Genomic DNA, 7,499 nt, shown 5'->3' with positions numbered 1-7,499 from the left:
CCAAAGGTTGTCCATATTTCTCAAGTTTTCTGACATTTCCAAATTAGGTGCCCACTGCTTTCTACTTCTAGTCCGCAAGCCTCACACTTTGGATTGTCTAAGACTTTCTAATGACAGAGGATGGCTTTGGTTGAAAGTATATTGCTGCTTGCATGCCATGCAAAGCTTTTAATCTTATTTGGAATGTTAAGGTGCCACAAAAATTTCCAAAATGCGCCACTATTCTGCCCATTGGAAGGTCTAGCCTCTAGGAACCGGACCAAAAGTAGAGGACAGAGCAACCTTGTATGCGTTGTGAATCATGAAATGCCCTTTGGGAAATAAGCACATACCAATCAATTAGTGGATAGTCTTTCACTCAAGGGGATGCCCAAAATTGTGGTGGCATCATCAGGAGAGAAAGCCTGTCTAATCATGTCTGTATGCCAACATTTATCCAAAGGGACAATGAGGGAGTTCACCTTTGCATCAAAAGGCAGTCCAGCCAGTGGTGAAGTGAGCTTGAAAGTGGATGGATTTGGAAGCCATCTATCATGCTTGACCCTAATAGATTCTCCATTGCCCATTTGCCACCGGTGACCATTTCGGACAATTGATTGAGCTGAGAGAACGCTTCTCTAAGTATATGATGGGTGGTGACCTAATTCAATAGATAGGAAGTCACCATGAAGGAAGTATCAAGCTTTAAACACTTAGTGAACCAAAGAATTTGTGCATGTTTATAAGCGCTAGCCTTGCTTTGCCAATAGGGCAATATTGAATGCCCTTAAATCTCAAAACCCCAAACCTCCTTCTTCCTTAGGTAGACATATCTTGTCCCAATGGAGGCATTCCATTTCATTATATATTTTAGTTTTACAAAGAATATCTCTGAGATTTTGTTATATTGTTTTTTCATCATTCCTTGATCCATAAAAACAAAAGCACCTAAGCCATTATAAATCTCACTTAATTATTGTTTTGTTTGCAAGATTAATGTATATCAAATTCATGAAAAATATTCTCAAGTGAATACCATGAGCTAAAGAAAAACTTAAAACATAAGTTTCTCTCTAGAATTTGTTATGATCCTAATGTCTCACATGGTATAAGTGTAAGTTTAACCATGTATATATAAGTTCTTGGGCACCCTTTCTTTGCATGCCAGTTGTCAAAAGTGAGTTCTACTCATGAATTTATATCATTTGGTATCAAAGTCAACCTCCAAGTCGAGTAGTCAAACATAGCTCGTTTGTACTAAGGTCAACAAAAATATGACCACTATACAAACAAATAGGTATTATTCTGATTTTCTAATTCTCTCCATCTACTCTACAAGTATGACCACTCTAGTTTTACTTAAACTTTTTTAAATGGCTAGATTGTTTGTTTTTGGTAAAATTGGTTAATTGGATTTTTATTTTTTTTATTTTTTTAGCTTTGCTATTGGTAATTTTTGTTATTGGTCTCGTTAATTTTTTTTGGGCTCGTTAATTTTGTTTTAGACTTCAAATCTTTAAAAAAAATGGTAAACTACAAAGTTGGTCCCCATCCTTTACACCATATGTCAATTTGGTCCTTAACTTTTCAATTGTGCCAATTTGGTTCCTAACCTTTTCAATATAATGTCAATTTAGTCTTTGCCATTATCTTTTGGATTAAAAAATTGATGTGTCAAACGGAATAATAATAGAATATTTTTCATGCCACATCAATGGTCAACTATATCACCCCGATAAAAATAAACCCAAATTAAAATATTCAAACATGAGACAAGTTTGGGGAAAATTCTAAGTCCCTAACTTCTCTCTCGTATGATTCATCTTCCCTCTCTTCTCCCTTGCCCTCACTTTCACTTGAGTCAAGAACAAGTTGCAGATAACGATTTGATCAATTTGCAGCAGATTCGTGGTTTACATCTATCTAATGATTAGTTTGTGGCTTACAAAGGAGTCTTTGGGTTGCCTCTACTCTCTGTCCATCTAAAAGATAACGGCAGAGATTAAATTAACATAACAATGAAAAGGTTAGGGACAAAATTGATACAATTGAAAAGTTAGGGACCAAATTGACATATGGTGTTAAAGATAGAGACTAACTTTGTAATTTACCAAAAATAAAATAAAATTCTAGCCTCTAAAAGGATTGATGGCATTGTTGGGGGAGCAAGTGTAATTTTATGAAGCTAAATTGCTAAAATTAGATCATATATATATATATATATATTAGTATTTTAAAAAAATGGGAGGGGAGCATTCCCCCCCCCCCCCCCTAAAGTCCAAGAAAAGCTTCATCCTTACATGTAGGGAGACATCAAAATCATGAAAATCTAAATAAGTATCAATAAGTATTAACAAACTATCAACAAGTGGGTTAGCTCAATTATAAAGTCTTTATTATTGAATAAGAGATCTAGGGTTCAAACCCCGTCTATACCAAATACCAATAAGTTTCTTGGCTTGATGATAAATAATAATCTTCATTTAGTTTACGCCATAATATGAAATACAATCCCATCGATAAAAAAAAAAAAAAAAATTTCAACAATTATATATATTTCAATGCAATTATCTATTAGAATGAAAAGTCCCACGTTCTTTTATAAGAAATCATATATGATTAATTCCATACTAAATAGTGCAACAATTTCCTTTTCAATGTACAAAATCAAAGAGTTCATAAAAAATCATATTCCATTTAGTTACAAAGCCTATAGTTTTAACGATATTCGTAATCGAAAATGATCGCTCTGTAGTTACAGTTGAAAATGAAACAATAAGAACAAGTACAACCACTCTATAAGTAAATTGGTAGTATTTTGATTTTCTAGTGCTCACCAGCCATTTATATGATTTAGAATTTAATTGGATTTATACTTTTTGGTTTTTACACCCAATAATTCACTTGTCACAAAAATTAAAAAATTAGATGGACACATAGTGCGAAATTGAACTCTAATTGAAATCTAATTTAAAATCTAATTGGATTTGAACTCTTTAATTTTTATACTCAATAATTCATTTGGCACAAAAATTAAAAATTAGATGGGACATGTTGGAGTCCAATTTAGAATCTAATAGGATTTGGACTCTTAAATTTTCATATTTAATAATTCACTTAGCACAAAAATTAAAAATTAGATGGGATATGTTGGAGTCCAATTTTGAATCTAATTAAATTTGGATTCTTTGATTTTTATATTCAATAATTCACTTGACACAAGAATTAAAAATTAGATAGGACATGTGGCACAAAAATTGAGAATCCAACTGAAATTTAGTTGAATTTTCTCTAAGCTTTGGTTTTTAATATATATATATACACACACACACACATCTATATATATAATAATAGGTGAAGCAGAGAGAAAATCCAATTAGATTTCAATTGGATTCTTAATTTTACGCCACTTGTCCTAACCAAAACTTAAAAAAAAATCTAATTAGATTATAAATTTGACTCCAATTTTGTGTCATGTATCTTATCTAAATTTTCTAACTTTTGTGCCCAAATAAATGATGCATTAACATTTAATACGGAAGCCAAGAAAATCACAATGATAATGCTCATTAGTCTAAGCAAGAACATCTTACCTGCACACTTTTATGGAGATTATAAATTGGATTCCAATTTTGTGTCATGTATCTTATCTAAATTTTTTAATTTTTGTGCCCAAATAAATGATGTATTAACATTTAACACGGAAGCCAAGAAAACCACAATGATAATACTCATTGGCCTAAGCAAGAACATCTCACCTGCACACTTTTATGGGTGATCTCAATACAGTCTGGAGCTCTTCTAATCCCACAACCAGAACCAAGGAGTCCAACGAGAAAGACTATAAAAGTAAAACATCATCTCCTCCTAATTCCATATCGTCATCCTATGTCTCCTTCTCTCTCAACCTCTACCAACTAGATCCACACACTACTCTCTCCTCCTCCTTACGGATTTCTTAGAGTAAGGCCGGGTTCAAACATAATGTTCAATCCCACTCTTCTTTGCTTCACACTCTCATACATTAGCGTTTCATTGGCGCCTCCAAAAAGATTCCAAGTTCAATGATCAGTTTTTATTTTTTAATGTCCATTTATATATTTTAAATAATAAAATGCAATATTCTCTTTTTTCTTCACTGTAGCATCACTTAAATAATAAAATGCAATATTCTCTTTTTTCTTCACTGTAGCATCACTTAAATAATAAAATGCAATTTTTATTTATTTATTATTCATTGTTTTATCTAATGCTATCATATGTATGATAAACAAAAAAAAAAAAAAAAAAAAAAGACCAATAGCATTACTTAAATAATAAAATGCAATATATATTTTTCATTGTTTGATTTAATTCTATTATTTGTGTGATAAACCCAAAAAAACAAAAACAAAACAAAAACAAAAAAATTGGTCAATAGCATCATTACAATTAACCAGTCCCGTGCGGTAGCACGGGGTTACATACTAGTTATTTATAACATGATTTCCCTCTTTGAACTAGACTTTTGTGTAGTTTAGAATTACCCCTAAACCCTACATTTAATAGGAACAAAATATGGGAACAATCTGGTAAAAATATATCTCTAACTTTACTTAAAATATTTACAAAATAGGACACTCCCCTACTAATCAATTTCTTCAAAACAAAATTATTCAAAATTAAAAAAAAAAAAAAAACTTTATCAAGACTCACTGATTTCATTTATTTAATATTTGGATTGTGTCATAATTTAAAAATTAAGATGAATGGAAAATTATGATACTAGACCAAAAATAAAGCATCATAGCATTTGCGTGTGTAATAAGGCTAGTGTGTGTGTATATATATAGATACATACTTATTACAATTGTTTCTAAATAAAGAATGTTTTCAAAATAAAAATTAACAAAAAATTTTAAATTGATAATTATTAATTGAAAAGGAGATTTAACAAAAATTTAACTGGCATATAATCTACTAATCTTTCATGTTAATAAGCATTTGAATTAAAATTTGTAATAAGTAATTAAGTATATATAAAAACTCAATTTTCTTAGTTATATTTTCGTGTGTATTCTAATAAGTATTACTGTTTACTAAAAAAAAAAATTCTTAGTTTTATTTTAAAAACAAAAAATTTTCTCATTTGAATTATTTTCTTGATCTCAAATTATAGAAGAGTGTTATGTTCAAAACAAATTATAGTACCAAAACAAATTAAGTAATTATTTATTTTAATTTGAATTTGAGTCTGTTTGGGATCCGTTTATTTTGCTGAAACTGAAATTTTTTTTGCTGAAAGTAATGTAAATAAACGTAAAATTTAACTGAAATAGTATAATGAGACTCATAAATAATATTAAAAAATACAATAAAACCTATAAATAATAACAAAAATAAGCTGAATAGGAAAATAAATTGACAAAAATAATCTTCCCAAACAAACGCACAGATTACTTTTTTCACAACCCATAACAAGTTAGCGACCAATACAACATACCGTATCATTTGACTCTTTTGGCTAAATATTGCCAAAATTAAAATATTTTAGCATTATAGGTACTGTTTGAAGTTTTTTGGCAAAATGAGGAGAGAGGTTGAATTTCGGCAACAGCATTGCCGAAATTCAAGAAAAAGGAGGAGAGAGAATGAGAAAACTGGAGGAGAGAGAAAAACTCGAATTACGGCAATGGTATTGCCGTAATTCCTCTGCCCAATCTGCCCGAATTGAAAAAAAACTGAAAAATTTTCAGTTTTTTTCAAACTGAAAAATTTCAATCTGCCCAATCGGCAATACCATTGCCACAATTGTGGGGAATTTTTTTTTTTTTTTATTTGTGGCAATGGTATTTCGGCAATACCATTGCCACAATTGGGGGGAAATTTTTTTTTTTTTTTTTTTTTCTTTTTTTTTCCTTTCTTATGGGCTCGGGTCTGTGGGTACTCTGAAAAAAAAAAAAAAAGCAAAAAGAAAATAATAAAATAAAAAAGCTGCAGTGTGTGACAGAAATGGGGTCCACAAATAGTGTGAAAATATTGAGTGATGAGAAATGAGTGATGGTGCCAAACAAACATAGTATTTTAGAGTGATGAGTGATGAATGATGAGTTATGAGTGATGAGTGATGAGTGATGAGTGATGAGTGATGAAAATTGAGTGACGGAAATTGAGTGATGAAAAAGTTGGTGCCAAACAGCCTCTTAATTTTGCGCCACTTGTCCTAACCAAAACTTAAAAAAAAAATCTAATTAGATTATAAATTTGACTCCAATTTTGTGTCATGTATCTTATCTAAATTTTTTAATTTTTGTGCCCAAAAAAATGATGCATTAACATTTAACACGGAAGCCAAGAAAATCACAATGATAATGCTCATTAGTCTAAGCAAGAACATCTTACCTGCACACTCTTATGGAGATTATAAATTGGACTCCAATTTTGTGTTATATATCTTATCTAAATTTTTTAATTTTTGTGCCAAAATAAATGATGCATTAACATTTAACACGGAAGCCAAGAAAACCACAATGATAATACTCATTGGCCTAAGCAAGAACATCTCACCTGCACACTTTTATGGGTGATCTCAATAGAGTCTGGAGCTCTTCTAATCCCACAACCAGAACCAAGGAGTCCAACGAGAAAGACTATAAAAGTAAAACATCATCTCCTCCTAATTCCATATCGTCATCCCATGTCTCCTCCTCTCTCAACCTCTACTAACTAGATCCACACACTACTCTCTCCTCCTCCTTACGGATTTCTTAGAGCAAGGCCGAGTTCAAACATAATGTTCAATCCCACTCTTCCTTGCTTCACACTCTCATACATTAGCGCTTCATTGACGCCTCCAAAAAGATTCCAAGCTCAATGATCAGTTTTTATTTTTTAATGTCCCTTTATATATTTTAAATAATAAAATGCAATATTCTCTTTTTTCTTCACTGTAGCATCACTTAAATAATAAAATGCAATATTCTCTTCTTTCTTCACTGTAGCATCACTTAAATAATAAAATGCAATATTTTTTTTTATTATTCATTGTTTTATCTAATGCTATCATATGTATGATAAACAAAAAAAAAAAAACCAATAGCATTACTTAAATAATAAAATGCAATATATATTTTTCATTGTTTGATTTAATTCTATTATCTGTGTGATAAACCCAAAAAAACAAAAACAAAACAAAAACAAAAAAATTGGTCAATAGCATCATTACAATTAACCAGTCCCGTGCGGTAGCACGGGGTTACATACTAGTTATTTATAACATGATTTCCCTCTTTGGACTAGACTTTTGTGTAGTTTAGAATTACCCCTAAACCCTACATTTAATAGGAACAAAATATGGGAACAATCTGGTAAAAATATATCTCTAACTCTACTTAAAATATTTACAAAATAGGACACTCCCCTACTAATCAATTTCTTCAAAACAAAATTATTCAAAATTAAAAAAAAAAAAAAAAAACTTTATCAAGACTCACTGATTTCATTTATTTAATATTTGGATTGTGTCATAATTTAAAAATTAA

This window comes from Quercus suber, unplaced genomic scaffold (assembly GCF_002906115.3).
Source record: "Quercus suber isolate HL8 unplaced genomic scaffold, Cork oak 2.0 scaffold_90, whole genome shotgun sequence".
Lineage (NCBI taxonomy): Eukaryota > Viridiplantae > Streptophyta > Magnoliopsida > Fagales > Fagaceae > Quercus > Quercus suber.
This window is presented reverse-complemented; position numbering follows the sequence as displayed.